General features: G+C 44.0%; 1 pseudogene; it reads left to right on the forward strand.

Annotated features, from left to right (window-relative positions):
- The first annotated feature begins 187 nt into the window (after positions 1-187).
- On the forward strand, positions 188-9,565 carry LOC130102010 (cilia- and flagella- associated protein 210-like; annotated as a pseudogene).
- Positions 9,566-10,443: the final 878 nt, after the last annotated feature.

Consider the following 10,443-nt stretch of genomic DNA (forward strand, 5'->3'; position numbering starts at 1 on the left):
ATTTTAAATTTGTAGTTAGCTTAGTGTGCAGGACATTTTGCTTAATAATAAAATGTATTTTAGAGTTAATTTTCATGCAATTTTATACATATAATGACCTGGGGACAGAAATGTCACCCTTTCGGTGGAAATTTTTTATAATAACTTGGAAATATGTTGTCTAATGCATACAGTTGGGAGTTGGGAGATGGAAAAACCCGAAGCAGACCTAGTGTTGTCCAGATCTGAATGGCAGCGCGTCCAGGACCGTGTGAACGGAGTGAATCGTCACAGCAGAAGTGTCATAGCAGCGGCTGAACAGCGGGAGGCGCTGCACATGCGCTCTAAAGAGCTCGTTAAACACTGGCCCAACACCATAGCTGTGAGTGACAGCATCGCACTGGAGTTACTGCATTTGTAGCTCTCTTATTGTGCGGGGCTCCGTACTTCCTAAAACTATATATGCGTAAACATCATGCTTTTTAATGACCTAATCACTTTTAAGGAAGAAAATAGGCCTTTTTATGAGTCTTTATTAAGAAATAAGAATAATTTATTTAAATTATAAATTATTATGATTATTAAAGTAAAGACATCTGTCTATAGAAACATTGTCAGACACTTTTATTGTTTTTATATAGCCTTATTTAGACTTCTCGCTGTCTAATTTTCTTTTTGTGTCTGTGCCCCTATTATAATACTAAGTTTGTTACAATTTGGTATAATGTTAAATTGTAATTTGAATGTCATCTTGATGTGATATTTTAGTTTTTCTTCATTAAAAATAAATAAATAAAAGAATACCTGGGTCTCTGAGGGTTATAATATGAGACTGGATGTTTACAGTAACAAAGTACAACAAACAAATCTGATTTTGTCCTTACAGGGAGAACGACGGAAAAAACTGGAGGTGAAAACAATTCGAGAGGCGATGAAAGAGGAGGAGAAGAAACGTCTCAGGTTACTACTGTAACCATAGTTCCCTGAGAAAGGGAACGAGACGATGCGTCACTTGACGCTTTGGGAACGCCCCCAGCGTGAATGCGTCTGAGCATCAATGTCAACTAGTCCAATGGAATGAATGAGCGTCACGGGCGGGTGACGTCATGACCAGGAAGGCATAAGAGCACATCCGGTGAAACGCGGCATTAGCTTCAAGAATTCGAAGCAAGCCGATCACAGGGATGCAGGAAGTATGGCAGGGTGACGCATCGTCTCGTTCCCTTTCTCAGGGAACTATGGTTACAGTAGTAACCTGAGACGTTCCCTTTCGAGGGAACTCGCGATGCGTCACTTGACGCTTTGGGAACGAGAATACCCAAAACGCCAGAATTCCAAGTACCTGAGTGTCAGTCTGTTGGAACTAAGCACTAAGCACCTGAGAACCTGGGGCAGCATCCAGGTCCAAACTGTAAAACCTGACGAATGTGAGCGGTGAAGTCCAGCCTGCCGCATCACAAACGTCTTGGAGAGAAACCCCAAATAACAAGGCTTTAGAGGCCGCCATACCCCTCGTTGAGTGAGCTCTGACCACCAAGGGACACGGATGGTCAGATTACTCGTATGCAAGTGAAATAGCCTCGACTATCCACTTACTAACCGTCTGTTTAGAAGCAGGAAGACCCTTCTTAGGTGATCCAAAGCAAATAAATAACTGGTCGGACTTCCTCATTGAAGATGTCCGATGAACATAAGTATCCAGTGCTCGCACTGGACACAAGAGGTTCAGCCTTTCCTGGTCCGCAGATGTAAAAGGAGGACAGAAACCTGCAGCTCAAAGGGAGCCCCAGATAGGCCTTCTAGAACTATTGCAAGGTCCCAAGCCAGCACCCTAGTGCAAGTTGCAGGCCTCAGCCTCAAAGTGCCAAGAAGGAAACGAGTGATCAGGGGGTCTCGACCCAAAAATGTACTACCCACCAGGGCGTGGAAAGCCGCAATGGCCGCCACGTATACCTTAAGCGTGGAAGGACATAGACCTGATACAAAGCGTTCTTGCAGAAACTCGAATACTGTGTTTACTGAACAGTTAACCGGATCCCACTGACGCTGGTAACACCAAGAAGTGAAAAACTCTCGAAATAGTGAATATAGTTTCCTCGTAGCGGGAGCTCTGGAGCTTAGAATGGTCTCAACAACCTCGGTTGAGAGACCACTCTCTATGAGTTGGGCCCCCTCAGAGGCCATACCCACAGTTTCCAAATCCCCTGCCGGGGGTGCAATATTGCATCCCCTGCCTGAGACGGAAGGTCTCTCCTGATCGGGACCTCCAAGGGAGGTCCGTCAAGGAGAAAAATTAGGTCCGCAAACCAAATTCAGCTCGGCCAGGGTGGTGCTACTAAATAGGCTTATTCCATCCTGGCGGAATCACTCCAGAACTCCTGGGAGCAGAGCAACAGGGGGAAATGCGTACAGACGTAGCCTCAGCCACGTCTGCACCATAGCAACCAGCCCAGAGGGAACTGGTTGAGTGAGGGATAACCAGAGTGGACAGTGCGTCGTATGCTGAGACGAGAACAAATCCACTTCTGCCTGGCCATAAAACTCCCATATTTGCTCCACCGCCTCGGGGTGGAGTCCCCTGGCCTCAGCCCCTGCCTCAACAGGGTGTCTGCTCCAATATTCTGGCCCCCCTGGAATATACACTGCCCTCAGACAGCGTAATTTCCTGAGGGACCAAAATAATAGGCCACCAACGTGTTGTCTGTGGGTCAAGAACCAGAGTTTCCTCCATATAACCAAGGCGCGGGGATACTGCCGCGTGATCTTGATCGTACGGAGTGGGCTTCCCCTCAGGGAGAACCCTCTGGTCCTGAGCCACCACTGTAAAGGTCTCACGTACAGCAGGTCAAAGGGTATCACATTGAACGCTGCTGCCCTGAGGCCTAACAGTCACTGTTTCAGAACAACACATGATGGCCCCTCAGGTCTGGGAGGAGATGTCTCAACGCATTGAAGACGACCATCATCTCTAGGCAATTCATGTGCCAAGCGAGATGATGACTCCTCCCAAGCCCTGAGCTGAGCGGCCTTCCAATACCGCTCCCCAGCCGGTGAGGGAAGCATCTGTCGAGATAGCAACTCGATGGCAAAGAGCTCCCAACACCGAACCCTGGGTTAAGAACCAGTGTTTCCTCCATATAACCAAGGCACGAAGGCACCGCCGCATGATCTTGATCATACGAAGTGGGTTTCCCCTCGGGGAGAACCCTCTGGTCCTGCTCCACCACTGCAAAGGTCTCATGTACAGCAGGCCAAAAAGTATCCCGTTGGACGCTACTGCCACAAGACCCAACAGTCTCTCGAACTGTTTTACAGTGCGTGACTGGCCTAGCCTCAGCTCTTTTGTGGCTGTTAGGATAGCAGCTACACGAACGGGCGACAGAGTGGCCCGCATCGTCACTGAATCCCATACCACACCAAGGAAAGTGGTTCTCTGTACTGGAGAAAGCACACTCTTCTTGGCATTGAGCCTCAACCCCAACATCTGCATATGAGCGAGAACGACACCTCGGTGCCGAACCGCTAACTGTTCTGATTCCGCTAGAATCAGCCAGTCATCTATGCAATTCAGAATGCGTATACACTGCAGCCTGGCGGGCCAGAGCTGCGTCTACACACTTCGTGAATGTGCGGGGTGATAGAGCTAGACCGAAAGGAAGTGCCTGATACTGGTGTTCTTTGCCCCAAAGAAAACCTCAGGAACCTCCTGTGCTGAGGGAGGATGGAGATATGGAAGTATACGTCTTTTAGATCTATCGTGACAAACCAGTCCTCGGATCTGATTTGAGTCACAATCTGTTTGAGTGTCAGCATCTTGGACTTGAGTTCCAGCATCAAACACTCCAACAGACGAAGATCTAGTATGTGACGCAGCTCTCCATCCTTTTTTGGAACAATGAGATAACGACTGTAAAGACCCGACGCAATGTCGGGTGAGTACACCTGCTCTATAGCTTTCTTTGCTAACAGGGCCTTTACCCCTTGCTCCATTACCAGAGAGATTACCATTACCCATAGAGATATATTTGGCAGTAGCTTCCGCGCTGCCAGAAAATCTACCAAGGGAACCAGCCCCTCGAGGCTGGCCTCTGGTGTAATAAAGACAGCCAGTTCGGGGACCTGAAACATACTGGCAGGAACCACCCGAACTGACTGTTTTCGAACCCCCCTCAGAGGGCGCGAGTCCGACGCAATGTCGAGTTGACGCTGCGCCAGAAGCTCGCTGGAGAACGCTGCGCCCCGAAGCACCAAGGGTGGCGGGATTGGCAGAACGGTCCCCTGAGGGCACAGAGATGGAAAGGGCACCGTATAATGAGGTGTACACCATTCCACCCCGGTTGGGGCTGCCCTCACCGGTCTGACGCCGTGGCGCCAGACCCTTTCTTTTGAGCCGCAGCCTTCTCAGCATGAAGAACGGTCCTCGGATCCGGCTTCTGCTTTGAAGGCTTTGGCTGCTGTGTTGTGTATGAGAAACTAGCCGGCTGGAGCTGCTCACGCCCAGCAGCCCCAGTGGGTTGGACATAGCGAGGGAGAGATTATCTTGTATCTTTCTCCATGATTCCCATCAAATTGAGCCAGAGGTGTCTCTCAGTGACCACATTTCTTTGGCTGCCATCCCTGAGAGATAAATCTGAGGCCCGACGGAGTTCTCAAACCCCATCGGGCCAAACTCCCTCACTTCTGTCCAAATACCACAGCAGGTCAGCCTGATATGCTTGCAGCACTGCTATAGTGTGCAAGCAGGCTCGTGCTAGACCCACTGCCATATATGCTTTTCCCACTAGATTAAAAAATAGTTTTCTTTAATGGTTTAGTGAGAGAAGCGGACGCCTTCAGGGACGATACTGAACCGGGAGACATAGCTCGCAAGTGTCTGTTCTACCCGGGGTATTGCCCCATAGCCATACTCTCTTAACCCCCAAATATCTGAATATACATGAATGTGGGGCTAAAAAATGAGTAAGGCTTTTTCCATGATCTAGACAGCTCGCTGTGCAGATCGGGAAAAATGGAAGGCCCCGTGATGGAGGTGGAAAAATAGAGGAAAGGAAACTCGTACAATTTATTTTAAGGACGAGTGCCCCCTTATTTCTGCTGGCCATTAAATATTTAATTTATCTACAGCCTTAGTAAACACCTCCACCAGCTTATTATTATATATATATTTTTTTTATATACATTCTTTATATATATACACTTTATTTTATATATAATATATAAACTATCATATATATATATATATATATATATAGGCTATATATAATTCTCATACGCTGGGGAAGAGATGGCAAATCCACTTCCCCCATGATTGTGTACACTTTCAATGCCCAGCACATCTACCTCCTCGGAGGTAGAGCACTGAAGCATTGATTTCTCTCCCCTGGCGGAAGAGACCGCAGCGCGGGCTTCCGAGACCGGAGAGAGAGCACTGGATCCCTCGTGGAAAGGGAGGAGATAAGATCCGCGGACCCGTCTCCAACCCCGTAACGAGATCCTATTCGCGATCCACAGGAATGCATTCTCCGCGCTGCCTCTGCAGACGCGTGTCCTGCACCCCGAGGATCGCGAGCCTGGCCACTTTCCTCGAAAAGTGACAGGCGGGAGTGGAGCATGCGAAGCGAAAGCTTCTCACAATGTTGCAATCAGCCCCCTCGGAGGCTGATACCGCATGTTCCACTCCCAAACAAACTACACAAAGCTCGTGTGTGTCCCCACCCGTTAAATAACGCGGGCAGGGAGAAGCACAGAGTTTGTAAAGTTGTTTCGCCATAACTCTTCCCAATAATATCGAACAGACAACAATAAATAGACAGAGACAGAGTAACACAGATCGCTTGCTGAGACACAGAAGCTAATGCCGCGTTTCACCGGATGTGCTCTTATGCCTTCCTGGTCATGACGTCACCCGCCCGTGACGCTCATTCTTTCCATTGGACTAGTTGACATTGATGCTCAGACGCATTCACGCTGGGGGCGTTCCCAAAGCGTCAAGTGACGACTCGCGAGTTCCCTCGAAAGGGAACGTATCGACTTGGAAGAAGCAAGATATCAGGCCCAGATACGAAAGGAGATAATTGAGGAAACTAAAACCCAGCAGTACCACCAGACGGACAGAGTCAAAGGTCTCCATGTGTGTGTCTTACGTTATTAGACCACAAGTGTTTTTCTGTGGTGAAATGTTAGTAGAAACGATCCTCTTGTTGTTCTAGAGCGCTCTGAGGCTGGCGGAGGTCCTGAAGGAAAGAGAGGCTCAGATCGAGCTCAACACATGAGGCAGAACGCCAGCAGAGCCGTGGACAGAGAGATCTTGGCCCGAATGGCTTGCAGAGAAGAGCAGGCGGTCCAGCAGGAGCGACAGAAAGCACTGCAGAGAAAACGAGACCAACTGGCCATTTCTGAGTGCTTGAAACTACAGTAAGGAGAAATTAAAGTGCATTTATGCTTCAGTGCATACACAGCTAACACAAATATGCTCTAAGGACTTTTTGATAACGTTCCAATTAAGATATAAATGTTATTTCTGAATGTTCCCTAAACGTTCAAAGTGTCAACAACATTTAAAATGTTTTTATTTTTTTTTATTCTTCAAACACTGTGGGAATGTTACTTTTGAACAGTGTTGGGGAAAGTTACTTTTAAAAGTAATACATTACAATATTGTGTTACGTTAAAATTAACTAATTGTATTACTTAGTTAGTTTAATGGAAAGTAGTGTTATGTTAATGTTGTTACTTTTTCTGTACAAAAAACACTCCACGAATTATGTATAAGTTCTGTTTTGTGTTAATGTTTTGAGAACATGATTAAAGACCAGATAACTTTGAACAAACATAATGTTACTAGAAGAACGTTTGTTCGTAACTTTGAGAGAACCGTATCTAAAGTTCTGAGAACATTCCCTGTTAGCTGGGAATCACCTTAATGTGTCAATGTGTCTGACGTTTCCTCCTTTATTAGGGTTAAGGAGCATGACATGAAGAAGGAGCAGGAGAGGAGAAGGGAGGCTGAAGAGATGAAGCAACTCCGAGATCTTCATCTGAGGGAACAGGCCATCAAAGAGCGCCAGAATCGAGAAGTGAAGAGAAAAAGAATGAATGCTTTTCGTGTAAGCCGGTTGTTGGACAACATTCACACTGTAAAAGCAGATCGAATCAGATGCGGTTTTGAAATCCCTTCTTCTGTCTCCCATCTGGACCATTTGACCAACAGAGAGCTGACAAAAGCAGCGGAGGCTCGGAGGCAAGAGGAAGAGGAGGAGAAGAGAAAGCAGATCGCCAGCCAGAGCGAAAAAGTGACGAGAATGAGGAGAGAAAAACAGGAGGAAACATTTAGGTATAGTACATTTAGGTATTGTACATAAGACAATGGAAATGCGTCCTGTGGTGGATATTAATCACACTCATTAGTGTCAGAAATGAACTTCTTTATTTTCAGGAGCATTTTTGCACATTTATGAGGGCTAACACGCATAAAAAACACAGCATGCTGATTAATTATGTTAAACACTTCCAACCCATACTAACATTTATATATTAAATGCTTAGACAACAGATAAAATAACTTTGGGCGCATTTTAGGCATTTTTGTTACTTTAAAACTGTGAATCTCTAGAGATCATGGGCTTCCAGTGATATTTTAGTATTATTTATAGTATACAGTATTTAGCAATGTTTTGAATGACCTTTTATTATTATTTTCAGAATTGTGTGCTTTTGTCATTTTTTCCCGTTTTTTTTTTTTTATTTCTTTTGAGTTTTATTTTATATTTACTTCAGTTTTAGTAATTTTAGTACTTCAACTTACAAATTGAAATGTTATTTCAATTAGTTGCCAAGGCAACATTTCTAAGTTCAAGGTTAAAGTTTCTCATCTAATATTTTTATTTTTAGCTTCCTAACACTGTAAACCCTAACACTCAAAATAATCCATTGTTTTGAGTAGGGCCAACTCACATTATACAAATTAGTTCCATCAAATTAACATACGATACTTACAATTTTATGAATATTTTAACATTTATTTTTTCTTTTGAGTTCACAAAACTGACACATTTTAAGTAAGTTGAATTGTTTCGTTGTTTTGAGTTCTATGAACTTGTTTCTTTTAATTTTGACAAACTTAAATTTAACTGAAACTGGGCTGGGATTTTTATTTCCCAGCATGCTTTGCAATGACACTCAAAAGGCAGAGTAAATGCTAAAATTAAGTGTCATATAATGGGTTTTGTGCCAGATTAATGTTAAGTGGGAGATTTAGTAGTGTTTAATGTTTTGTTATGCTAGTTTAGAAGAGTTTCTGTTATGTTGGGTTTTTTGGGGAGTTACCATCATGGCCGGTGACGAGTTTGGTTTGAGAACAGTGTGTGTTAAATGTTTTAAGTTGATGTACTCATTCCGCAAGGGCTATGATATGCTGATACTATAGGTAGCACTTATTGAATTAGCTGGTTAAATCCAGCCAAGTTTCCACTACTAAAAATATTGAAGTTGAGATTACATGAGAATTTTAAGTTGTGTATGAATTATCTTACTCAAATATTTCAAGTTAAAAGCAATTAAAATGTATGATTACAAAACAAAAATCTGCAAGCTCTGCTTACTTACACATTCAATTTCTTAACTTAAACAATTTGATGTAACTGATTACCTCAAATTATTTGAGTTTTGCTAACTTAGTTATTCGGGTGTATTTAATCAACTAGAAACTGCTCTAAGTGTTTGTTTCAAATTCAAACGTGCTTGCAAACCAGTTCCAATCTTTAATTTGTCTGTGAAAGGTATTTTGGGAACATTGACATACCATTTGACATCCACATTCTTACAACTTGCTCATTCATGAATCACATCTAACTGGGAAGGTTATTGAATTAATGGAAGTTCACTGAGTGGGAAGCCTGGAGAAAGTATAATTCTTTCCACTGTCTCAGAACTGGGCTTGTATTTGTCTTTATTTTTGCCTTTTAGAGCGTCAAAGACATAGAGAGACTGTTATACAGAAGTTAGCCGTGCAGAAGCAGGAAAAAATCAGCAATGAGGAAGATATCATCGCAAAAGCAGTCGCTGAACGTGAGGCCAGACGGGCCCGAGTGCAGCGCGAGAAAGAAGAAAAACATGCAGCCATGTTGAAATCTATCTCTGCACACAGAGAATCCAGGGTAAATTACCTATTCCTAATGTTTTTATACATCGTTAGTCTCATAGCATAATAGCTATGAGGCTAACGACATGTAAACATTTTTAAATCTCCGCTCCACGTCATGCCTAACAACGGCCCTCAGCTGTTCCACTGTAAAACACGGCTTCGCGGGGCTTATTGCTTAATTTTACCACAGTGATGCTGGGTTTATGAGCATCACACGGTTTATATATAGAATTTGAAATGCATTTATTGAAATAAACATTTTTCTCAACTCTATATCAGAGGCAAGAGCTGGAACGAAAGGCAGAGGAAGAAGAACAGAAAGCTCTGGAGATGCTGAATGCAAAGAAGGAAGCAGATCAAATCTTCATGGAGAAGCAAAAACTTCAAGCTCAAAAAGCTAAAGAAGAAGGAAAAGCACTCCAATACACATACATACAACAAATGAAAGAAAGTGCGTTCAGCTTTAAAAAAAAATACTATTAAGCATCCACCCTAGACAACGCATCTGCGATATTATTGTCTATTCCCCGGACATGCACAATTTGGAGGTTAAAAGGTTGAAGCAATCAGCGCATTAACCTACGATTTGAATTGTACATGCGACTGAGGAATTTGAGTGGGTCATGGTCAGTATAGACCTTAACTGGATGTACCGTAGAACCTAAATACACTTTCGAAGTGTTGAATAGCCAGGACTAAAGCCAAAGTCTCTTGCTTGATAGTGGAGTACTTTCGCTGGGCAGAATTACATTTCTTAGAGAAGAAACTCACGGGATGGTTTACGTTGTCTACGCCTGATTGCAAAAGTACGGCACCGGCGCCTACGCTGCTGGCGTCCACAGCAAGCTGAAGGCGAGTGTAATAAGACTTTAGCCATGAAAATGTCACAAGTAACAGAAATAAGCGCAAATGTTAGAGCATGTCAGAACACCTCAGGGACCCAGAAAACCCCTCAGACCCCAGAGGGTTAAAATGTCAACAGCTTTAGATAGAACAGGTGTCGTCCAGAACGGTCGGAGAAAAGGCTCGAGAAAACAAGGTTTTTAAAGAATTCAAAATACTGCACAACAGGGGGCCGTGCATCAATGTAGTAGGACGTGAGTTTGTTAGCTCCTGCCGATTTCAGTTAATATTGTTATTTTTCTGCGCTTTTTCGTTACATATTTAGTATAGTCTTACTCCGCAACATTTTTTACTAAAAAGTCTAACTGCATAAGATGGCTGGAAAGAATTCTAAAACTCGCAAAACTATTCAGACACAACTGCGGCCTGGTCTGCAAGTTGCGACCGCGTCTTCGAGTGGATCATCTGTTACCTCAGAG

Source organism: Rhinichthys klamathensis, unplaced genomic scaffold, assembly GCF_029890125.1.
Source record: "Rhinichthys klamathensis goyatoka isolate OS25496 unplaced genomic scaffold, OSU_Roscu_1.1 h1tg000264l_1, whole genome shotgun sequence".
In the NCBI taxonomy this organism is placed as follows: Eukaryota; Metazoa; Chordata; class Actinopteri; order Cypriniformes; family Leuciscidae; genus Rhinichthys; species Rhinichthys klamathensis.